This window comes from Triturus cristatus, chromosome 4_2, assembly GCF_964204655.1.
Source record: "Triturus cristatus chromosome 4_2, aTriCri1.1, whole genome shotgun sequence".
In the NCBI taxonomy this organism is placed as follows: domain Eukaryota; kingdom Metazoa; phylum Chordata; class Amphibia; order Caudata; family Salamandridae; genus Triturus; species Triturus cristatus.
The window spans coordinates 905607514-905634021 of record NC_140586.1 but is presented as its reverse complement, the minus strand read 5'-3'; positions in this window follow the sequence as shown (position 1 = coordinate 905634021).

The following is a 26508-nucleotide window of genomic DNA, read 5'->3' as shown; positions in this document are numbered from 1 at the left end:
GCACAAAAAAATAGAGCAAAAACTGCAGAAGTGCAGCAAACAGCGTTTGTTCGTGTTCTGGTCATTGTTCCTGTGCCGTGCACTAAATCTTCGCTGTGAATGGTGCATGATTCCCAGAGGCGGAATAATAGCGTTATTTCGGGCATTTTGTGTATCGTCAAATATTCAAACTATTGAAGATAACATCCACTAGGTGGACATTTCTAGGCAAGTTATTTCACATTGTTCCTTCTGATTCCTGACAGATCCTCATCTCCATAAATCCACCCCTTGGCAGAGATTATGGGACCTAAGTCTGGGACCTGCATCTTGCCAACTTGGAAGGACCCAGAACAGGCTACTCTGGGATGGTTTACAGCAAAGCACAAAGAAACTGCTGCACATGCGGGCAGGCGGGTATGTCGGAATTACTTGTATGTGTACATAAAACTAGTTTCCCACCCTCAATCCCTTGGTATTCAAACGGATGGAGAGGATGTCTCGTGGATATCTACTTCTGTCTTTAAGAAAAATTGAGATGGGACTTCTCCATAGACTTGTATCCATAGAGTGTAAGCGCTCTCAGAGAGTCAGACTAGATGGACTTTTATACCCTCATGGATAGAACATTCAGAGAATGAGATTTCAATTAGGAACTAAACTCAACCCTCTGGAGCGGTTGATGTCTGAACCATCCAGGTATTTACCACGCCTGCCTTAATAACACGGTCCGAACCACGAATGCATCTTTACAACGCATTCCTTTACCACGCAGGTTGTTACAACAACTTGCCTTGTGGAAGCGCTGGACTTTGGAATAGCGTAATTTACTATTCCAACTTCAGTCTGAGTAACAGTAGGGAAAGTGTTGGACTTACAGTACAACATCAGCCCAACAACGCTTTCCTTAATGTAAGTCATTATAATGACTTGCGTGGTTAAGGGGTGCGTTGTAAAGATGCATTTGGGGTTCGGACCATCTTGTTAAGGCAGAATGTGGTTTTATCCGTGAGGTAAAGGCCGTTTCCTCTAGAGCGACTGACTGAGAACTGGTATCCTGGAAGGCCCTCTTCCACTCCCACTACAGCTGTCTGGAAGCTTTAGTAGTGACCTGGAGAAGGACACCTCTTATCTGAAGGTTACAGAAGGAAGCAGGGGTGGAGAGAACTGCCTCTTCCTTGCATCTGTGGCTGCAATCTCCTGTGAGCTCTGGATAGATTGAAGGACTTTGAGTATATCTACCATGAAGGTATTTGACTGCTCCTGGTCTCCCGGCCTCTGTGAAAAAGGAAAATGCTCATAACTACTTTTCATTTTTGTGCAACAGGGGCTTTCGATGGTGACAATTGGTAATACACAGAGACTAACATTGACTTTTACACTCTTTTGAGCCAATAGCTGTTTTTTGACATTTTGTAAATCAGATCTCCTAATCCCACCTGCATTTTTTGTCTTTTTTACGCTATCATAGCTTACCTTTTTTACTCAATACTTTTTGGAGTCGTTTCGATTTTTTTATTAATGTAAATATAAATATTTGTTTCATTCTGTTTAAATTCTTAACATGCAGTTCTTTTGGGGAACACCCTGCTGTTTGCTTCAACCTTACCAGGGCCGAGCCCATGTTTTCTCACTAAAACCGTGTTTTGTCCTAGCAAGGTACTTGTTAGACTCCTGGACTAATTAATAATCCAGAATCATTCAAAGCCCATTCGCAGTGGGGTTCCATCACAGCATTTGGCACATACAGTTAATAACAAAAAGAAAACATTGAGCCTCAATTAGAATTTGGAGATAACTGAAAATCCTCTGGTTTCTGGAGGAAACTCTAAATGTGTAGCAGAACCCACCGGCTCAATTTCCTTCTCCATAGGAATAGTTATAGTGGGGGAGGTGTAGCGCAGCGGCCAGAGCAGCGGACTCCAGAGGCCGGGGCTCACGGTTCGATCAGGTCAGCATCATGTGACTCTGGGCAACGGCTCACATAATCTCCTCAATGGCCCCCGGTTTATTGAAACCCTTAACCTCTTCGCTGCCAGGTCTTTTCACCCCGTGCTAAGCCTTTTTTTGGTTATGTGAGGCAGCTCGCGCTTAGGCCCCTATAACTTTTTGTCCACATAAGGTAACAATCCCAAATCTGTGTCCTTTTCTTCCAACATCTTGAGGATTCCAAAAGTATCCAGGGTTTGTGGATTTCCCTGGAGGGAACCGAGAAATAAGCCAAAATATAGCTAATTTTGGGGGGATTTAGGAAAAATTGGAAAAAAGTGCTGCAGAAGAAAGTTATTTTTTTTCCCTGCAAAAGGTATCAACAATCAGGCACAGGCAGACGTTTGTCAGGAAACCAAACTTTACAAACAGTTTAGGCATTTTACTAGGACATAGCCTATTTGTCCTTATTTTTTGTGCTTTTAACCTCCTTCCAGTTAGTGGTAGAAATGAGTAAGAAAGCTCTAATGGACACCGAAAACTATACATTTCTGAAACGTAGACACATTTCTGAATTCAGCAAGGGGTCATTTGTGTAGATCCTTCAAGGTTTTCCAATACAAACTAACAGTTGAAATTTAAGAAATATTGAAATTGAGTTGAAAAATACAGCAATTTGTGCCAATGTTTTTCCTGTAACTTCTTCTAAGTAAAGCAAAGATTTAAAAGCAATATACCGTTGTGGCCGCTGGACAATTCTGGTTGCGGAGATATATAGGAGTCGTAGGTTCACCAAGGAACCGAGGTACCCAGAGCCAATCATCTGAGCTGTGTCTTGCAATGGTTTTTCATTGTGTGATGAGTATAATACAATTCATTTGGCATAATATAAAGAGTGAAAAATAGGTATCAAGGACAGCTATATATTTCCGAAATGGGAACAAAATATAGAGTTTAGAAGAGGTGGTTGTTTGCACATCTCAGAAATTGTGGGTACACATACAAGCACCCGGGGGAGTTCAGGGAGGTATGGCTTGCGTGGATCCCCCAAAGTTTTCCTTCCCAGAATCCCCTGCAATCCTCAAATTTAGCTTTAAAAAATCACTTTTTCCGTACATTTCTGTGTGGGATCACAGGGCCGGCACAAATGTTCTTCCACTGAGTGTTACCCTTGGTTTCACAATAAAAATAATGCCTCACTTGTGTGGGTGTCCAATGCAGAATTGCTGAAAAATGAATATAAAAAATATATAGCTCTTAGTGCTCGCTGTGCTATCCCCTCAATTCCTATGTTTTTGGTCTCTTCCAGTTGCTGACTCTTGGCCCATCCACACAAGTGAGGTATCTATTTTATTATTATTATTCTTATTACTGTGGAGGAAATTCAGACATTGGATCCTATCTTCTCCCTCTTAGAGTTTTCTCCAGAAATTGGAGAATCTTTGGTTTGTTTGCTCACATAGTTTTCTCACATGAGTCCGGAGGCACCTGGGCACTCCAGTTATTTTGCAATTAATGACAAATTTGCAAACATTATTGGCAAAGCTCTCCATCCCTGAGCCTGTCATCCTCAGAAGACAGGCAGGTAGAACAAATGACCTACCAGCAAGGTAAACTAATTGGCCATGTTACTATGGGCATTCCTCACTAACCAACAATCCCCTTCAGTTTTTTCCAACTTATGTAGGGCAGACAGTGAGTTGCTTTTCAGCACTTGTGTGTGATGGAAGTGTGTATAGTGAGGAAACTGATCTAATCTTGCAGCAGCTTTTCCATGCACAATGTCAACACCTAGCCCAAGTGACACTTTAGCTAAAAAGAATCCGTTACAAAGCCAAGACAGGCAACAGAAACTAGCTGACATATTGTCTTTTTTGAGAAAGTTTCAGGCTTGATGCCAAGTAACAATGCTCATTCTCAGCCTTACTCACAAATTCCAAGCAAAACGGAGAGGGCCATGCCAGATCACAGACAACCCCGTGAGGCCACACCTACAGGTTTTATCAACCCCGCCAGCTAACAAACAAAACAACAATTGAGTGTAAATCGTCTGAACAAATAGCAGATTCTGCTCTGTGTACAGAATGCTATTTTATTTCTCAGATGACCTCTGTTATCCTAAAGAGATGCCAGTTTGCACTAATCTTGTGCACAGGATCCACCAGGAGAGATGCTCTTTTTTATCTCCCATCACCCCTACCAGAGACCATGTATTCAGGAGTGTAGTGGACTCTTCAAGACAAGAAGACTGGGTAAGTGAGTTTGTGTATGTACTGAGAATCTCTGCAATAGTGAATGGATATTTCTGAGAACTATTTCTCTATAAGTTACTCTCTGTGCATTTCGAAGAGACTGGTCATTCCTGAGAGCTAAATCAGTACCACTGACGTGACTGTTCACTAGTATTTCTCCCTGTTTTTGGATAACAACCTGATTCGTCATCACTGCACTCCCTTGCGGAAGATGAGTTACAGTTTCTACCTGACGTCTGTAGGAATGCAAATCAACTTATATTGCTTCACATCCAAAAGTACATTTGCAAAACTTCCCTTAAATATCCCTCTCTGTTTCTTCACAAGGTTACCTCAGTAGAATAATGATTGGAGTTCCCTAATAATATTAATTTCAAACATGATGGCCCACAAATTCTTTTTTACCGAGTTCTGAAATGTAAATGCTGTAACTCAATTGAATGTTTTCCCCTGAGCCAGGCAGAGGCTCTAATAGAAAGAAGCACCATACATTCCTATCCTATAGTTTACAAAGAGGTGCTGGCGGATCACCATTCAACGTGAGAAAATAAGACAGCCCTCCCCACCCTGCAAGGGCTTGGCCATCACTGAATAATGTCACTCAGACTCGTGCGAGATCCTGACACCATTTCCTGTGGCCACCCGTGATATGTGATGGCGCATACGTGGACAACATGATGGACCATGCATAGGCAACATGACGGAGCAATCATGGATAACATGCCAGAGCATGCATGGACAACATCATCGAGCATGCATGGATAACATGATGAAGCATGCATGGATAACATGACAGAGATTGCATGGGTAACATGACAGAACATGCATGATAGCATGATGGAGCATGCATGGGCACCATGACAGAGCTTGCATGGGTAACATGAAGGAGCATGAATGGACAACATGATGGAGCATGCATGGATAACATGATGGAGCATACATGGATAACATTATGGAGCATGCATGGATAACATTAAGGAGCATGCATGGATAACATCACGGAGCATGCATGGATAACATGATGGGGCATACATGGATAACATGACAGACCTTGCATGGACAACATGACAGAGCATGCATGGATAACATCATGGAGCATGTACGGACATCATGACGGAGCATGAATGGACAACATGACGGAGCATGCATGGACAACATGGCAGAACATGCATGAACTATATCATGGAGCATGCACTGACAACATGACAGAGCATGCATGGACAACATAACGGAACATGCATGGACAACATGACAGAGCATGTGTAGACGACAGGATGCAGCATGCATGTTTAACAGGACAGGGCATGCTTGGACTACATGATAGAGCATGCAAGGACAACCTTATGGAGCATGTATGGATAACATGAAAGAGCATAGATGCACAGAATGACTGAGCATGCATGGTCAACATGATGGAGCATGCATGGACAACATGACGGAGCATAGATGGACAACATGACTGAGTACACATGGACAACATGACAGAGCATGCTTGGATGACATGATGAAGCATGTATGGACAATATCATGGAGCATGCTTGGTTAACATGATGGATCATGCATGGACAACATGACAGAGCATGCGTAGACGACAGGAAGGAGCATGCATGTTTAACAGGACGGAGCATGCTTGGACTACATGATGGAGCATGCATGAACAACATTATGGAGCATGTATGATAACATGAAAGAGCATAGATGCACAAAATGACTGAGCATGCATGGACAACATGACGGAGCAGGCATGGATAACATGACGGAGCACAGATAGACCACATGACTGAGCATGCATGGAGAACATGACGGAGCATGATTGGACGACATGATGGAGCAATCCTGGTGAACATGATGGGGCATGCATGGACAACATCATGGATCATGCATTGATAACATGAGGGAGCATGCATGCACAACATCATTAAGCATGCATAGACAACATGTCAGAGCATGCATGGACAACATGACAGAGCATGCATGGACAATATGATGGAGCATGCATGGACAACGTGACAACATGCATGGACAACATTACAAAGCATGCATGGACAACATCATGAGCATGTACGGGCAACATGCTCATATTATGCTCAAATATGACGGTGGAGTGGACAACATAATGGAGCATGCATGGACAACATAACAGAGCATGCGTGGATAACATGAGAGAGAATGCATGGACAACATGACGGAGCAAGCATGGACAACATGATGGAGCATGCATGGACAACATGACAGAACATGCATGGACAACATCACAGAGCATGTATAGACAACATGACGGAATATGAATGGACAACATGACAGAGCCTGCATAGACAACAGGATGGAGCATGCAAGGACAACATCAGGGAGCATGCATGAACAACATCATGGAGCATGTATGGACAACATGACAGAGCACGCATGGACAACATGACGGAGCATAGATGGACAACATAACAGAGCATGCTTGAATGACACTGTGAAGCATGTATGGACAATATCATGGAGCATGCTTGGTCAACATGATGGATCATGCATGGACAACATCATGGAGCATGCATAGACAACACGATGGAGCATGCATGTATTACATCGTGGAGCATAGATGGACAACATGATGGATCATGCATTGTTAACATGACAGAGCATAGATGGACAACATGACTGAGCATGCATAGACAAAATGACTGTGCATGCTTGGATGACGTGATGGAGCATGCTTGGTGAACATGGTGGAGCACGCATGGACAACATCATCGAGCATGCATTTATAACATGATGGAGCATGCATGCTCAACATCATCGAGCATGCATAGACAACATGATGGATTTGGGAAAAAGGGGGTGGTGATGGACAGAGTTTCTGAATGATGCAGAATACTCTTACCAAGTCAAGAGATCATGGTTTTAATCCATCACCATTTTTTAGCTCACTGCACCATCCCAGCTCAGAACCTGCCTACATGCAAATTAGTCTGTACCTGTCCCAGTGCATGATGGGAACAGGGCAAACCAAACTACCAAGCCAATTCTTATACTGGGAAGGAAACAAGCTTCCGGGGACCGGTTTCTGGCATCACAGCCTTCGTCGGCCCGGCTTGCCTGAATCCTGATGGTGCAATGAGCAAGGGACTCACGTCTGAGCATACCCTCCCACACTGAGTGTGGATAAAATCGATTTGGGAAAAAGGGGGTGGTGATGGACAGAGTTTCTGAATGATGCAGAATACTCTTACCAAGTCAAGAGATCATGGTTTTAATCCATCACCGTTTTTTAGCTCACTGCACCATCCCAGCTCAGAACCTGGCTACATGCAAATTAGTCTGTACCTGTCCCAGTGCATGATGGGAACAGGGCAAACCAAACAACCAAGCCAATTCTTATACTGGGAAGGAAACAAGCTTCCGGGGACCGGTTTCTGGCATCACAGCCTTCGTCGGCCCGGCTTGCCTGAATCCTGATGGTGCAATGAGCAAGGGACTCACGTCTGAGCATACCCTCCCACACTGAGTGTGGATAAAATCGATTTGGGAAAAAGGGGGTGGTGATGGACAGAGTTTCTGAATGATGCAGAATACTCTTACCAAGTCAAGAGATCATGGTTTTAATCCATCACCGTTTTTTAGCTCACTGCACCATCCCAGCTCAGAACCTGGCTACATGCAAATTAGTCTGTACCTGTCCCAGTGCATGATGGGAACAGGGCAAACCAAACTACCAAGCCAATTCTTATACTGGGAAGGAAACAAGCTTCCGGGGACCGGTTTCTGGCATCACAGCCTTCGTCGGCCCGGCTTGCCTGAATCCTGATGGTGCAATGAGCAAGGGACTCACGTCTGAGCATACCCTCCCACACTGAGTGTGGATAAAATCGATTTGGGAAAAAGGGGGTGGTGATGGACAGAGTTTCTGAATGATGCAGAATACTCTTACCAAGTCAAGAGATCATGGTTTTAATCCATCACCGTTTTTTAGCTCACTGCACCATCCCAGCTCAGAACCTGGCTACATGCAAATTAGTCTGTACCTGTCCCAGTGCATGATGGGAACAGGGCAAACCAAACTACCAAGCCAATTCTTATACTGGGAAGGAAACAAGCTTCCGGGGACCGGTTTCTGGCATCACAGCCTTCGTCGGCCCGGCTTGCCTGAATCCTGATGGTGCAATGAGCAAGGGACTCACGTCTGAGCATACCCTCCCACACTGAGTGTGGATAAAATCGATTTGGGAAAAAGGGGGTGGTGATGGACAGAGTTTCTGAATTATGCAGAATACTCTTACCAAGTCAAGAGATCATGGTTTTAATCCATCACCGTTTTTTAGCTCACTGCACCATCCCAGCTCAGAACCTGGCTACATGCAAATTAGACAACATGATGGAGCATGCATGGACAACATTACGAAGCATGCATCAACAACATCATGAGCATGTATGGACAACATGACGGATCATGCATGGAAAATATGATGAAGGAAGCGTGGATAACATGATGGAGCATGCATGGATGACATGACTGAGCATGCGTGGATAACATGACAGAGCATGCATGGACAACATGACGGAGGAAGCATGTACAACATGATGGAGCATGCATGGATGACATGACTGAGCATGTGTGGATAACATGACAGAGCATGCATGGACAACATGACGGCGGAAGCATGGACAACATGATGGAGCATGGAGCATGCATGGGCATCATGATGGAGCATGCATACACAACATGACGGAGCACACATGGACAATATGAGGGAGCATGCATGGCAAACATCATGGAGCATGTATGGACAACATGACGGAGCATGCATGGACAACATCATTGAGCATGCATAGACAACACGATGAGCATACATGGACAACATGACGGAGCATGCATGAACAACATGACGGAGCATGCATGGTCAACATGACGGAGCATGCATTGCCAACATGACGGAGCATGCATGGACAACATGACAGAGCATGCATGGACAACATCATGAGCATGTATTGACAACATGACGGAGCATGCATGGTCAACATGACGGAGCATGCATTGCCAACATGACAGAGCATGCGTGGACAACATGACAGAGCATGCGTGGACAACATGACAGAGCATGCATCGACAACACGATGGTTTGCAGTAAATTGAAGAGAATAATCTAAAAGACTGTGGCCTTGTATGCGAAACCCTACATGAAGAAGGATTGACAGCTTTATTAGGAAAATACCTTTTGCCAATAAAAAGGCAAATATTTGGTGTCAATAGTGATGGGTGGGGTTCATTATACCCCAACAGATTGAAAGCTGAAATTATACAACAATGAGTGTGTGTTCAAATGTAAAATGAGAGGCCCCCCCACCGCGCCTAGGGGTGGGGGGCCCTTAGTGGCATTTCGTGTGAGAGGCAACAGAGAGGCTGGGCCAGGGCACATCTGGGCAGGGCGAGTGGGAGGGGCCACCAGGAAATATTAGGAGGTATGCAGGCATGTAGTACGTCATCTAGGTACGCAGGCGGCCCCTCCAGGGAAAGTGATAAGAACGCTGTGCACGAAGGAGAAGCCCTCTTTGTCCTCTTGCCTCGGGCGCCCAGCAGGTCGCAGCCAGAAGCAAAGTTGGCAAGTTGCGGCGGGCACCGGGGTGAGGGGGCCTCACAGCGTAGCAAAAACAGGACTGGCAAGGTGGGTAGTTAGTACCGTCTGGCTGTTGTTTTCAACAATCTAGTTTAATAGGGATGAAGTGTGTGTCAGGCCGCAGGGCGCGGCAGGACGTTGTGGGTGCAGCGCGATAGAGGAAACCAGGGTTCGAGGCCTGAGGTTGCGTCCATATCCTGTGATGCTGGGCAAATCATTTATTCTCCCCGTGCCTGCACGTGTAATGTAAATACGGTGCTAGGCAAAGTGCTCCACTACCTTCGGGGACAGGCAAGGGGCTTAGTTATTAGCGTTTGGCGGTAATTTTAACAATTTCATTAGTATGGATGAAGTATGTGACGGGCCGCGAGGCACGGCAGGTCGTTGGGGGTAAAGCGCGATAGAGGAAACCAGGGTTCGAGCCCGAGGTTGCGTCCATATCCTGTGATGCTGGGCAAATCATTTATTCTCCCCGTGCCTGCACGTGTAATGGAAATACGGTTCTATGTAAAGTGCTCCAATACCTTCGGGGACAGGCAAGGGGCTTAGTTATTACCGTTTGGCGGTCGTTTTTAACAATTTAGTTAATATGGATGAAGTGGGTGATGGGCGGTGAGCCATGGCAGGACGTTGGGGGTAAAGCGCGATAGAGGAAACCAGGGTTCGAGCCTCGAGGTCGCGCCGACATCCTGCCATTGGGGGCAAATCACTTAATCTCACTGTGCCTGAATGTGTAATGTAAAATACGGTACTATGCAAAGCGCTCCAATACCCTCGGGTCGAGTTCGCGCTTTCTAAATATGCAAAAAAAAAAAGTGAGCTCTACTGACCCAACTCATGCATTGCCTCAAACCTGTAGTTACTTCAGATGCATGAAATTGCTTTGGGGTATTAAATCAAAACAGGCCACAATAATAAACACCTGTACCTTAAATAATTGGTGTAATATACAGCGTTTCTATGCTGGAACGCTATGAGCGGTGATGGAGGCCTCGGGTGCACGCCCAGGGATGCTGTGACTTGGTTACCCACGGGAAGAAAGCAAGCGGGGCAGACAGAAAGGGGCTGGCCGACAGGAGGCCATCCCTGCTTCAACACTTTACGTTAAACGGCGAAGGAGCGTCGCTCGAAATATGGATTTATCCTGCTATTATATGTTATGACATTTTGCCACCATTTATTACGCCTGCATTAAAGAATGGATGGGCTAGGACATTATACTGCCGACAGTAAGATGTCAACATGGTTGCAGGACGGCGTGTTGCAGCTGAGAGTTTGTGGCTCATGTGGCGTATAGTTCCTTGGACCATATGTTATTTCTGAGGATGGTGCCCTGTGGTTGGGCTGCTGAACGTTATATGCAGGTTTAAGCACCGCTGTAATGTAACCGTCGCAGAGATTTATCCTGGCAACTGCAGGGGTAGGGAGGAAGGATTCCTGTTACAAAAATGGTGATAATCTCGTGTTGATCCACACTAAACACCCATAACCTCCCTTACCTGCTGGGTGATACATGCTGCCTACCTTTGATGTAGGTCGCAGTACTTTACGTATTCTAGCTAAGGAAAGGCATGTGGATTAATTTATACTAGTATTTGGGACCTTAGTTAAAATAATACGTGCAAATACCAATCCGGAGCAAATAAATGTATTCCTTTCTGGGCCTCCTAGGGTGTTACTAGTATTTCACTCATCATGTGGCTTCTTGGTATGTTTCACTTGTGTTTGAAAGGAATCTTTCAGGGCTATTGAATGAAGAAGGTAACCCTAATTCCATACATTTTGAGGCATATTTCCACCCCTTGCAGTTCTGAACCTACTGGCTTTTAAATGTATATTTTAACTTATCCCTAAAGAGCAGCTCTGGGTTGGAACTAGTACTTGATTTTCACTCTGCAATTTCCTTAAGGAGACTCACCAGGGGAGAATTAAGTGAGGTAACTATTGGCCAGATTTTCTAATCTTTCACGCAATGCAGTGTAGCGAAGCAACTTGTTGTGCTGTGGTGCATTGCATGAAAGGGAGATAGCAGGAATGCATCTTATCTACTAAGACATGGATCACTTCTGCTCTTTCATTGCGCTGGTGCACTTTAGGCAGCCTAGCGCCAACTCAGGCACCCTTGCACCATGGTGCAAGGGTGGCTGCGTTGCAAGGAAAAGTGTTTTTTTGCAAGCACCTTCCTGCACAAAACAACCTATCGAGGCACTTACCTCCTTCTGGTTGTACTTTAGATTGCAGCACACACTGAAAGAGGAAACAACGTTGAGAAAAAGAGATTTTTCTCCTCGTTATTCCATCCTTTGGGAAGCGTAGTGATTTCATGCAATCCCAGATTTACAATCCTTTGCAACTCTGGGATTGTGTGAAATCCACAGGTGGATGCATGGGACGCCCATGTTTTAACCATGGAATGGCTCCCAGAATGAAATGTGACGCAACACAGGGCAAGCCACTGCATTGTGTTACTTTTCTTTTTACAAGTCCATGCAGGGTGACGCTAATCAGCCCTTGTGTGACTTTGTAAGTAGTTACTAGCATTTTGCGTCATGTATGCCCCACAAACGTAGCGCAACCCTGAATCAAAATGTTAGTGATTTTCGCCCTGTGTTCTGGAGAGAAAAACATGCGAAAGATCTGTCGCAACGACCGTTTAGCCAATACGCTTCTATTATATATCACATTCCCAGATTCTGAAGGGTGTCACGGAATGCAGCACAACAGCCAAAAATGCTGCTCTGCTTTGCGTGACAGGGAGAGAGCAGGAGAGTGCCACATTCACAAAAATGTGGCACTCCCCTCTCCCCCCTCTCCCTAGCACTGTGCTGTTTTCAGCTGTCATGAACCAGGCACGCAACTTAGTGCCATTGTGCTAGGGTGAGTGCCCGAGTCTACCATTGGTTTTGTACATGAAGGGTAGCCTTCCTGTACAGAATACTATGGCTGGACAGGTATAAAACCCTTTCCTACTTTGTATTGTATGTTGCACAGTAGAGCACGCATTCAAAGTCGGAAAAACAAGGAGACATTAACACATTTTTCTTTTTAATGCTTGCATTTCAACTGCATACAATTTTGGTGCAAAACGCTGTCCACTAGAGTTAGTAGATAGGGTTTAGCTTCAAAAGGCATGGGTGGTTGCATGGAAACGCCCATTACCCCCAGATCCCTCCAGTCCTCGTCCCATTCATTACTCATGGAGATAACTATCTCCCTGATAGAAAAAAAAACAGAGGAATGCTGGGACCTTTTATCCCACCTCCTCTCACTGGGAATACATAACCAGTACTTATCCAGCATTCTGCCCGTTTTCTCTTCTTCTCTGTCTGCCAACAAAATGGGACGTAGTATGCTGGTTGCTGCTCCTGCAGGGTGGGAGTTGCGTCCTCTCTGGTTGTGCCCGTCGGTCATCTGGGTTTTCCTTGACTGTGCTGGTTGTGATTCCCGGCCTGCCAGGCTTGCCGGGAAGCTAGCTGAAAGACTGCCAGCCCTTTGTGACTGGTACACCGGATCTGGCTGCAGTTTTCCCGGTTTCAGGAAGCGTGTCTTCCTGAGGCTGGGCCGTGTGGAAGAAGCGTTGCTGTGGCTTGATTCAGGCTGCCTGGAGGAGTTTTTTCATGGGCCTCTCCCTTATGAGGCCGCCGGTATCCGTGGGCCAGCCCTGTCCGGGTTGGCAGTCACAGGTGTTGGTGATGGTCACCTCAGAGTGGATTAATGTTGCTCCGCTTGCGCCTGTCTTCCAGGTGTCCTGGAGAGGCCTGGGTGCACCCGTCTCGATGGCATGCCTGTGTGTTCGTGGGGGCATCCCTTGGTGAGTTCCACATTGTGGTTTTCTCTTCTTTTACATTTTGTTGCTGCCCAGGCACTTTGAGATGTTGGTGCACACCTGGGCTGGCTGCTGGAGGCCCTATTGTGGCCAGCGGTGATTCCTGGAGACTTCGCCCTGGGAGTGAGTTGCTCTTTGAGGTTTTTTTTCACCCTGCCTTCATTTTGGTACATCTGTCTTCCCTTCTGTTTGCTGCTTCTTTCCTTCCCAGGTGCTGTGACTCAGAGGCAGTGTCTTTGGCCTTTGGAGTATTAGATCCTTCTGAGGCTATGGGTTCAAGTCCCTACAGTGTTGGCCGGGTCATCTTTATTTGTTTGGTGTGGGTCTCCTGTCAGCTGCTTGTGCGGTCTGCTGCTTTTATTTCTGTTTCTGCCTGGTGTTCATGTTGTGCCTGCTTTTGTCCCTTCATGCTGGGTTCCCTGTGCATGGTGCTGGGGGCTCAGGGGCTGAGTAGTGGGCCTCTGGAATCTTCGGTCCCTACTCCTTGTGGTGTTCTGTGCCGCCTCAGTGGTTCTGTGTCTTGGTCCTCCTTTTCGGCCCTGGGTGGCTTGTTTCTTTGTGGACCTCTGACACTTGTTCATCTGTGTGTGGCTGTGTCTAGGGGTCTGTTCCCTGCCCGTGGGCCGTCAGCAATGCAGGTGTTTGGCCTGTTGGTTGCTGGTGGTCCCGTTTGTTGTTGGTATCGGGGCTCGGGATCCTTCTGGGGCTTTTGGTAGGCTGTTGCGTGTGTCCGGTTTCTGGCCTGTCTCCTTCCGGTCTTGGCTAATTTTTGGGGTTGTGCGGCTGTGTGTCCTCCGGCCTCTGACTTTCTGGGGTGATGGTGCCTCCTCTATGTGTTTTCTGCTCTTGTCTATTGGTTGGGGGCTTTCTGGCTTCCCTTCTTCTTCCTGACATCTTCCTAAGGTGGAGAGCTTTGGTTCCCCTGTAGTCTGGCAGTTCTGGGCCTGGCTTGGCTGGGACCTGGGCCATTGTTCTTCCCCTTCCTTTTGGTTTTCTGCTGCTCCTGCCTTCCCTCAGGGCAGGCTGGGCTATGGGAGGGGTATCCCTGTGTGGGTTGCATGTCTTCTGCCCTGGCTTATGGGCTCTTTTTGTTGTGTCCTGTTTCTGGGGCCTTATTTGGGGTTGGTCTTGATGGCTTTGCTGTTCGTCCTCAGGGGTTGGTGTGTTTCTACTTTGTGGTCATTTGGCCATGTGCCTTTCTTCCCGTGCCAGTGGGAGAGCTAAGTTGGTGGCTTCCTTGCTCCTGTGCTGGGGGTGGCAGTGCCGGCCCTTTTTGGTCTTGGGTTTCTGTTTCTGGCTGTTTGGGCTGCACTGGGGCATTCTGCCTCTTCTTCAGTTCTTTCTGGGGCGTTTGGTGGCGGTGGGCCTGTGTCTGGTTTGGAGGGTGGCCGCATCTTCGTCCTCTGATCACTGGCCCAGGCATGGTGGGCTGTTGCTTGTTCTCATGGACTATTGTTGACCTTCCTTCTTGGGGTCTGGCATTCTGGTGGCCAATGGGGGTTTCTCCTCCGGTCTCTACTGGGGGGGGAGGGATCTGTGGTTCTGTCAGCTGGAGTTGTTGGCAAGTTGGGCTGTGGGCCACCCTGCTTGTTTCCCCTGTTCTTGGCATCCTAGCCTGTTGCTTGCTTATCTGCCGTTTTTTTTTCCTGGGGCTCTGGGGCCACTGGCGGTCTGTGTCCCTGGTTGCTCTAGGGCTGGCGTGGAGCTGTGTTTTGACCTGTCTGAGGCCAGTGTTGGGTCTCACCTGGTGTGGTTCCTGGATGTTGTCCTTTGCCCTCTAGCCGTTTGGTCGACTGGTTGTTCGGTTGGAGGTTTTACCCTTCCTGCTATGAGCTGGTTGACACTTTGTCCCATGGCACTGTTCCCCTTTGTTGGGTCTGTGGTGTGCTGTTGTTTTGTGGCTTGTGTTGTTCAGTGTGGAGCTTGTCACTGGTAGTGTGTGGTATGTCCTTCTGTGGTGCTGTATTGTCTGCCTTCAGTCGACCCCCGGTTGGTGGTTGTGGGTGTCATCCATGGTGTGTGTTGTTTGGGCGGGGAATTCCCTGGGTGCCTGGCTGGCTTTTGCGTTACCCTGGTCTCAGTAGCCTTGGGGGTTGCCTTGCCCTGCTCTTGCTGGTTGCTGTGTCCTGGTCCGGTTCGGTACAGGGTGTAGTGGTGTACGCCCCTTTGGGATGTCCACTGTTTGGGTCTCTTCCTGTTGCGGTGTTGTGCTTTGCTGGGCTCTGGCCTTGGTGTGTATTTCTGCCTGCCTGGTTCTTCTGGTTGCTCTACGGGCGGCTGGGGTTCTGTTGCTCGTCGGGCCTGCCTCCTCCTGTCTGCTGCAGTGCCTTTTTTGGACGGGGTTCCGGTGGTTTTGTGCCTCGGACTTGGCCTGTTGGCCTGTCCCGGTGCCTCGGCTCCTTCTCCCAGCCTGGGTGATTAGGCAGTAGTCCTGTGTCGGCACTGGTGGTTGGTGCTGGACATTCTTGCCTTGGGACCTGGTCCTCCTCTGGGGGTTTTCCGTGACATTGGTGTCCTCTCTGCTCTCTGGTGGCCAGGTCTGTTTAGTTGCTGGGTGCTTGCTGTTTGGTGGGTGCACCCTCCCATCCTGGTTTGGTCTGTGTGGTCCTCCCCTCCGGGTGTGGGCCTTGGATGGGTTGGCGGTCCCTCTCCTCTTTTTTTGGGAAGGTCTGCTTTGGCTCGCTCCTTGTCGATTCCGCTGCCCTGTCTCTAGGGTGGCTTGTTTGCCTTGGGCGTGGTGGCCTTCTGGCTCTGTGGGTGCCCTTGCAGACTTTTCTTGCCCTGTGGGGTCATGAGTCAGCTTTGGTCCTCCCTTTGTCCGTTATTCTGGTGGTTTGGTTCTTTTGGCCCCTATTTCCCTTCTGGGGTTTGGCCTTTGGGCTTGGGGTTACGGTGGAGTGGCTCCTTTCAGGCCTTGGTTTTGTTTATCCTTGCCTTGTTGCCTTCACGGTGGGCCCTGGGTGCCCTACTTGTTTTTTTATGTGGTTGGCTGCCTCCGGGTTGCGGTGGTTGCTTCTCCTTTCCGGGGTCCTGGTTATTCCAGGCCTTGGTTTTGTCCCTGTTGGTCTGTCCCTGGCAGGGGTGTCTGGCCACTTTGGGTTTTCTTCCATCGGTGGCCTCCTCACTGTCATTCTACAGTTGGCATTCTCTGGTGATTCCATGGCGGTTGCTCCTCCTCTGTTGTTGGTTCAGGGGTCTCCCCGTGTGGGTTGGCTGCCCTCTGGGTGGCAGCTTTGGGCTAGGGGCTTGCTGTTTTTTGTTTTCCTCGGTCCTCTCCTCCTTGTTCTGGTGGGTGCAGCCCTTTTGTTTGTTTGAGTGCATTGAGGGCTGTGTGCTCCTGCCTGTTTTTTCCTGTGGTTTTCCCTTTTGCTTCCCTTGGTATGCTGCTTTTGGTGTATGTTCTGGGTGGTTGTGGGGGGTTCGTAAGGCCAGTTTCCGGGCTTTGGTATTCTCCATGAGTAATAAATGGGATGAGGACCGGAGGGACCTAGAGGTGATGCCCTATTACTTACTGGTAATCTTCATTACTCTGAGTCCCGTTGTCCTTCTCCCATTCTTTACCACCCTCCCTCCCTCCCGGACGGCCGGACGGGCTTCCTGTTGGTGGTGGTAGTTCAGGTGGAATACTGGGTAACTACTGGTTATGTACTCCCAATGGAATGAGGTGGGGTAAAGGTCCTAGTATTCCTCTGTTCTTTTTTTTCTTTCTGGGAGCTAGTTATCTCCACGAGTAATGAATGGGATAAGGACAACGGGACCCGGCGAAATGAATATCGCTGTTAAGTAATAGGTCATGTACAACACATGTAACGCCCACTTGACACAAAGCGATGCAAAGCAGCGTTTCGCACCGCTTCGCACTGCTTCATGTTACTTTTGGCTACTTCGCAGTGTAAAACAAGCTTTGCACTGGAAAGTGAATCAGGAAAAAACTATGGGGCATATCAACAAGGGCTGGCGATGTAATTATCGCTGCTTTAGCGTCCGTTTTTAGGCGTAAAGCGGCGATAATTATATCGCATTATTTACAAGGACACGCTATCGCGTGTTTCCTTGATTCAGCTCCTGTTTAGTTCACGCCTCGCTTTGCATCTCTAATGAGATGCAAAGTAGGCGTTCCCTGCAAAAACTAAGGGAAAATACTGTCTAACTGCCCTACTCCGTATTTACACTACGGCCCAGGACACCCATAGCGATGTAAAATACAGCGTTAACCGCTGTTATCGCCGGTATTTTACGTCTGCTATTTTTCATGACTACCCTATCTATGGCATGGGAGGTGGATTCACTGGCTGAATGCACATCTCCCTATCATCAAGGTTTCTTCTATCGCTGCGGGAATATCGCTGGATTAACAGCGATATTCCCGCATAACGCCACTTTTGATGTAAAATGTATCGCCCTGGAGTAACGCGTTGTTAATAACGCGTTATCCGGGCGATAAATTACAGCGATAAGCGGCGATAAATATAAAAGCGCTAAGCGCGCTTTGCGATATTTATCCCCGTCTGTTGCTGATATGCCCCTATATTTTGCTGGTTAAAGTCACTTTTGTGACGCTAACTCAGCGCAAAAAGTTTGAGCATCTCCCCCACAAAGTTTTTATGTGGTGCAAAAATCAGCCTTTTCAATCTGCAAACAGTATTTTACTGGGTGTTTTTTTTTTAAATAAGATGGTTATAAATCACTCAGAATAAAGCTGTTAGTATTCTTTTTCTGCTATTAGCACCATTATGAATAATTCAAATTAAAAAAACACACAAAGGAAAACTTTCAGAGACAAATATGTGCACAGAAAAGTTTTGTAAATGGTAAACTTAAAGAGAAGTGCTCTGCATAAATTATTCACTGTAGCTGGGTTTGTTAAGTATTAAAATGACCTCGCTACTTGGAGGCAATTATCTTGAAATGAGGACACAAACTTGACCCCGGCAAACGTAAAGCGGAAACTTTGCATCATTGGTAGAGGCCGAAAAATCTGGACTTCGCAAAACTTTGCTGGTGATAAAAAATGTTGCGCTTCTCTTCATCTTTATCCCGGGCTCCCGCCTCAATCCTTAGTTTGAGAATAACCATCACAGAAGATGAGAGGCCCTTGTTTGTCAACAGAGTTTGATGGGATTACACAGGCCCCAGATCCAGGCGATGAGAAACCAGCACCGAGCACATAGAAGCCATCACATGGGTGGGGCCGAATCGCTGCTCCAGGTGTGACACATCTGCTTTACTTTGTTCACTCTACAGTGAACTAATCTATGTACCTTCCTTTCAATCTGCATCATTGGCTATAAAAAGAACAGGGGGCATATCAACAACAACTGACGATAATTATCGCTAAGTGCATTTAGCGCTAGGATCATTATCGCCGGCTAGCGTGGATTTTTATCGCTAACTGCCTAACGTGAGATTATCGCTGGAAACACAGCGATAATCTCATGAAGTTCGGCGTTAGCTTGCTGATAGGGACTCACAAACTTAGCCATGATATCCACCTTCCATAGGATATCATGGCTAAGTCAGTCCTGAAGCAGGCGTAAGGAAAGTAGCGATAACAGGGGTTATCGCTACTTTTCTTGCCGCTATGCTTCATAGCGTGGGGCTTGATGATAGGAGAAATGTCGCTTAGCGACATTTCTCCTGTCATGTCAGGTCAGGAATGCCCACTTTGCATCTCATTAGAGATGAAAAGCTGGGCATTAAGATTTTGTGCGCTAAAGCAAGGTTTCACGCGTTAGCGTGACCTTGCTAATTAGGCGATAAAATTATCGCCGCTGTTCGGCCGAAAACGGCCGCAAAAGCGGCGATAATTTTCTATCGCCTCGTTGCTGATATGCCCCCAAGTACCGTTGCCATCTCACGCTGGATCCTATTGCCAGTGCAGAAGGGGTCTTTGCCCTTTGGTTTGGCGTCTTGAGCACACATATTAACTTGAACAATCTCAGAGTTAATGCATGTTGGTCAGAGTTAATCCATGTTTTGTTGAGAGCAGGGTTTGGAAATATAATGATGCAATTACAGTTCTGTCATCAAAACATGCATTAACTTGGAAATATAATGTAAGTTAATATTTCCGCTCAAGATGCCAGAAAGAAGATCGCAGTCACCTTTTATACTGGCGCTATGCGATAACAGCATCATGAAACACCCCCAGGTGTTATATATGGGAGGGCTTATTTACAAGAGGCCTGCCCCGCCAGAGCTTTATTGTTTTTGATGCTCCGGTGGCACAAGTCCCTCAATCATATCTATGAGATCACGCAAAGTCACCCTTCGTGGCTTTGTGTGGTCTCATAGATGTGGAATAAGGCAGTGCAAGTCAGTGCCTTGCCTTACTCTGCCTCAAGGAGGCTTTCCATGGGCATTGCGGTGGGTGCCCCCACTCAACACCCATGGATTTTGAGGCAGCCCCAGATTTACAAAACCACGTAAACGTCGGGCAGCGCGCTGCAGCACACATAGAAAGAGGAAAACGCCTCTCAGGGTTGTTTCTCTGCAGGAAGAGGCCCCTTCCTGTACAAAAGCAACCCTGCCAACCCTGCAGACACCCTTGCACCATGGTGAAAGGGTGTCTGCATTTTCACTAGGCACCAAATTGTGTGCCGGCACTGGATGAAAGGACAGGAATGCACCATATATCGTAAGAAAGTTGGATTCTTGCTCTATCAAATTGGCGTAGCATAGAGTAGCAAAAAGACTTGCAGCACTGTCCTGAGCCAATTTATTTTCAGTGAGGCCCCAGTCTTGCTGGATGTGAGCTTTCCTACCCCTCCTCCTCCAGGAATAAGTCATTTTGTCACTCTTGCTGCCCCCAAAGCGTCAAATCTGCTAAAGGATTGATTGTGTTAACCAATAGGAAGGCAGTAGTACTGTGTGACCCTTGACACTCTTGGTACATGACAGCTCCCACACAGGATACTGCCCTGCAGCAACTAACTGCCCCAGAATGGCTAGCACATGCCTTACAGAGGGACTGTAGTCCGCTTTCATGCTGAAAGATGTTTGCTTTCGATGGTCAAATTGCTGGTACTTTATATATCAATGTTGGTTGTTGCAAAGTCATTCTTGTGCCCTGGACACCCTATTTTTTTTGTTTGCTGACTGGTACTGGTGGTAACTGACTCTTATTGTCCCTGGTCCCTCGGGACCAGTGCTCTGCTGAAAAGACACTTAGAATACAGTGAAAACACGTACATACCCTAGGGTACACTATGGCTGAGTGTACCCCTATGGTTGGCATGATCTCCCCTAAAAGGCCCCAGTACACAATAGGGCAGGGGATTGAAACTACCTTTAAGTCCCTAGTACATAATAAGGCATAGCAGTTTAGAGGCAAGCAGTCCTAGCTGTGCTTGCATGTGTGCACTGCAAAAGCCAGAGGTCAGTTTAAAAGCAGCCCGGTGTTGCAGGACTGCTTTTAAAATGCAAATTGTGCCCAAACTTGACTTTGGTGTTTGGGGACCTAACAAATTAATACACTACAATGTGTTGATGTGTTGGCATATTAGGTGCCCCAGGGTCTCCCCTAAGTGTACCAGGGGTAGGAGGGTCAGGTAATTATAAGGAGGGTCCTAAAACCATGTTTTTTATATGCCCTGGGTTAGTGAAATTGCACATTTCACTCTCCCCATTCTAGTGAAGTGGTTCCCAAAATCGACGTTTGTGCTAGGAGCACTGTGCAGTGAGGATCTGCAATATTATTACATTTTCAGAACCCCAAAGGTTTCCCCTAGGTATCCAAGGGGTGTGAAGTCCAGTAGATATAAGCAGGGTCCTTATAAAATATGTTTTATAAGCTCTGATGTTGGAGAAATTGCCCAGTTCATTTTCCTCATTGCAGATCCCCAGCCGCATAGGTTAACATGGCAAGAAGTTATTAAATATTAACTAACATCAAAGATGTCATACAAATATCATTCAAAGACTTCCTAGAATTGCACTGATAAATCCAACAATATGCTATTGTTGAATTTATCCTAAAATGTGCAGACATACGTTATAAGACGTTCTTGTCTATAAGCCAAAATTCAGCCTTCCAGTGATCTGTCCTGGTTGGTTAGAGTTAAGTGGATTAGACAGGCTTCTTTGATGAGGTGATAGGTAGCCCCTGGAGTTACAGAGCCCTGCTGAGAGGGCAGGGTTCTGCTACATAGGAATGCCAGAGCAGGGGGAGGGGTTGTGAACAATAATATTCAATAGCAGGAGGAGACAGGCAGGAGAAACAAGATTAATTTACACCCCTACTCTTTGCACCCAGCCAGATGGCAGGATTAAGGAAGGAATGAGCAGATGCAAGGGGGGCAATATGGACATGAACCATCCTCAAGGTCTGCTTAGCCAGCTCTTGTCGCGCTTCTAAAAAATCAGCTATGTTGAATTTTGTAGAAATTGTGCTCTCTGAGAGACTATAGTGCCACACTTTGGAGGATATGGTCATACTCTGGGGTGTTGCCCTGCACCTCATTGGACAGGAGCGACCTTCTGCTGGACCGAGAGAACTATGGGATAAGCTTCTGAGAGGGGCAGAGCCTCTCAGATCTGATGACTGAAACAAGAAGAAGAACAAAGGTCCATGCTGAGAAGTTTGATGTGCACCAACGAGGCACTGAACTCTGAATGACTGTGCCTGCTGCAAAATCTGGAACTACAGCCATGTGGACCTTCCTTGCTTAAAAAGGGTTAAAGAGTGGACTCCCTGCAAGCTACAGGTTAACGGAGCTCACCTGGACCATCCCCACCAAGATTCCCCAGCCTTAAGTGCTACCAGTGGATTTGCAAGGGTTTTGCTCAAGTGGATTGTGGGAATAGAAGTCCCAAACTTTCAAAGACCATCTTGGAGACATTTCAGACACATTGGTACCCTTAAAGGAACTTCTGGAAGAAGTTCCAGAAGTTTGAAGAAGTTTGAGTAACTTTGGGAAAAAGCTCCATGTTGGACCCGGCCTTGTAGAATGGCCCTCCGTGCCCCCGCACCACCGAAACCTGGTACCTACAGGCCAAGCACCCGGCCCAGCCGAACCTCCCCACCAGGACACACGCACCGACCCGGACATCCCCGTCCCTGGCCTCTCTCCTTTCGGCCACCCCGGGCCCGCGTGCCCACTTCATGCACCAAGATGGCCGCCCGGCCCCAGCGCGACCCGGGCCTAGAGGCGCCACTCCGGCTGGAGGACATCACGCTTCCAGGGGATGAGAGAGGGAGGAGCAGTTTCTATCGCACCTCTGAACTCCCCCGGGACGATGGGTTTCGATCGGCCCTCCGGCCTCCCTGAGGGCTGGCTCCACGCCTGCTGGGTGTCTGGGACTCCTCCCGACCCGGCCCTGAAAGGATCAAAAGACTATAGCAGGAAATCCCGACAAGCGACCCCCAGGTGACAAGACCCCTGCCTGCACAGACTCCGGACATCAAAGAGGGGTCGACCTATAACAAGGGGTGCTCTGGGTCTGTCCGGCAGATTCGACGCTGGAACAACGAGAGCCTGCCGACGCGGTCGCGGCTCCTGGAACTTGGACCCACCTGAGCCCTGCTGAGTGACTCGCGGCTCCCTGAAGATCGTAAGACCTCCGAACTTGTACCTGAGCCCTGCTGAGTGACTCGCGGCTTCCTGAAGATCGTAAGACCTCCGAACTTGTACCTGAGCCCTGCTGAGTGACTCGCGGCTCCCTGAAGATCGTAAGACCTCCGAACTTGTACCTGAGTCCTGCTGAGTGACTCGCGGCTCCCTGAAGATCGTAAGACCTCCGAACTTGTACCTGAGCCCTGCTGAGTGACTCGCGGCTCCCTGAAGATCGTAAGACCTCCGAACTTGTACCGGAGCCCTGCTGAGTGACTCGTGGCTCCAACCGACTCTCACGGTCCCGCCGGACCCCGACTACAACATCGTATCCCCCAGCTCGAGGATTGTGAGCTGTGCGCCGGATACGTCCCTGCTTGAACCTTTACCAGAGACTGTCCCGCTACCCCCTACCCCTTCCGAGACTCTTGAGCCCGTGCTCACCTTGTACATATTTGCAGTGATAACCTACTTGATAAAGATTGTTTTCTCAGAATACCCGGTGTGGTCACTCTGTGTCGTGTGGTGCCAGAAGTACGATCCTAGATACGAGATTCCTCCCCCTGGGGAGTCTCCCGCCAGTGCCCGGCTACGATACTTTGAGGGTGGGTCTCAGGGTAGTCAGGACCCCTTCCAGGCTCCTCTGAGGTCGCCGTCTAACATTGGTGGCAAGCGACGGGATTCGGGCCCATCACCTAGAGATCGTACCGTGAACAACGGAAGCACTACCGACAAAGATGGCAGAAGGAAGCGCCGTGAGCCCCGCAGAAACCAGCGCCAACAGGGTGTTCCAGGTGGAGCAGCTAGAAGAATACACACACAAGGAGCTAAAGCAATTTTGCAAAGAACTTAAAATCGCTACCACTGGTCTCAACACTAAAGAAGATTTGCAGAAAGCACTGAAAACTTGGGTGGAGACCGGGGCCTCCCGCCCGGAAGGCACGGGGGAGCGCCCCGACGAAGCCGAACCCCCCCAAAGTGAAAGCAGTAGCAATCAGGTGCGAGGCATCGTACCAGACGGGGGCCTATCCCCGGAAGAGCTCACGGACAGAGAGAGAAGCCGCAATCATGAACTCGAGTTGGCCAAACTCAAAATCGAGGGCGAATTGAAGTTAGCGGAAAAAAAGCTAGCAGTGGAGCAAATGCGTGTACAAGGCGAACTAGAAGAAAAGAAGCTCCAGCGGGAGCACGAAGGAAGGAAGCTCCAACTAGAGCACGAGCGCAGCTTGAAAGAAATCGAGCTCAAGGCCAGAAGCGAGGAAGGAAGGCCCCCGGGAAACCGAGAGACGGCCTCCCCGGCGGAACAGAAGGTCCACATCCCCAAGGATGTGGTCAAGGAATATTATAAAAACGATGACATTCAGCAATGGTTCAGGGCCTACGAGGTCGCCATGACCTCCCATCGGATCCCGCAGAAGGACTGGGGGGCGGGGTTGTGGGGGCGGTTTCTGAGCGAAGGAAGGGACACCCTGCTCGACCTACCCCTCTCCCTGCAGACCTCCTACAGCCACATGAAAGAGGCTCTACTCACAAGGTACGGCCTCACCCCAGAAATGTACCGTCAGCGATTCCAGGACTGCAGGAAGATCCCGGGCACCACCTGGGTGGAGTATGTAAACTTTTTCAGTCGGGCCTTCGATGGGTGGATCAAGGGCAGCAAAGTCACCACCCTTGCCGAACTCACTGACCTCATGTTGTGGGAACACCTGGCTGCGAACAGCTTCATAGAACTACGTCAGCATCTGCTTGACAGCAAGCTCACAGATCCCCGGAAGCTGGCTGTGGAGGCCGACCGCTGGACCAACACCCGGGTCTCCCGGGGCATGGTAGGAGAGTACCCCCGAGCCGGTCAGGGACCACCCCGCCAGAGAGGGGGAGGGAACCAGGGAGGGCCGAGAGAGTCCCAGCCTAGCCCCCCGAAGACACAACCTCCACCTTTCCCGGCGCCCCCCCCACCGGTGACAGGGCCCCCTGGGAGACGGGGACATCGGGTGACCGTCACATGTTTCCGTTGCCAGAAACCCGGGCACTACGCCAATGACCCAGAGTGCCCCATGGCCACCCAAGTCTCCCCTACCACCCCTGCGAGACAGATAGCCAACGTAGCTCTGGGGGAGGAGGTTGAGGAAGCCGAGGAGTGGGAACCCGCAGCAATGGCCCTAGTATCCCTGGGAGATAGAGACATGATCCCTGGTAGCCTCCTACCCTCCAACACACAGAAGTACGGGCAGCTCGTCAAGATCAATGGCCACCAGGTAGAGGCCCTGCGGGACACCGGGGCCAGTATCACCGGTGTCCTCAGGCACCTAGTCCCCGAGGAGCAGATCCTCCCCAACGTCTTTTGCCCCGTAATATCCGCAGACAATAGAGAAAGTATGTGTCAGGTAGCCCTGGTGCCGTTTGAGTGGGGAGGGGTGATAGGCAAACTCAAGGTGGCCGTAAGAACCTCCCAGCCGGTCGACTGCCTCTTAGGGAATGACCTAGAGAGTTCTCCCTGGAAGCACGTCGAGCGCAAGGCCCACCTAGGAATGATGGGACTCCCCGAGTGGGTGTGCGCCACCACCAGATCTATGTCAGCCCGGCTCACTCCCCGGAGAGAAGTCGAGAACACCCCGATCGAAGAGACCAGTACAGTCCCCGCCAAGGGTCCTCCCGTCCCCCCAGCAGAAGGGTCCGTCGCCCGCGACGAACCCGCACCATCCGACCCCGCCCCGGTCCCCGAGTTGGGAGATCTACCCGAGTTGGCCCACTGGCGCCACGAGGGCGGGCCCACTCGGGAAGAGTTTTGCCGGGAGCAAGCCACTTGTCCTTCCCTGGTCGGACTGCGGCGCCAGGCCGAGGTCCAAGCCGCAGGTGACCAGACCGGGACACACGGAATCTATTGGGAAAATAGCATCTTGTACAGCGAGCAGAAGTCGGTGGAGTTGGGATCCGGACGGGTACTGGTGGTACCCCTCCGCTTCCGAGATTTCCTCCTGGGCTTAGCCCACGACGTCCCCCTCGCCGGCCACCTGGGTCAGGACAAGACCTACAGCCGACTCGTGACCCATTTTTACTGGCCTAGAATGAGAGCAGCGGTAGAGGCCCACTGCAAGTCCTGCCCCACGTGCCAGGCTAGTGGGAAGAGTGGGGGGAAGTGCAAGGCTCCCCTCCAACCCTTCCCGGTCGTCAGTACCCCTTTTGAACGAGTCGGAATCGACATCGTGGGACCACTGGACCCCCCCACCTCCCAAGGCCACCGTTTCATCTTAGTCCTCGTGGACCACGCCACCCGCTACCCTGAGGCTATTCCCCTACGCACCATTACGGCCCCCGTGGTGGGCCGGGCCCTGATGGGAATCTTTTCCAGGGTGGGTTTTCCCCGCGAGGTC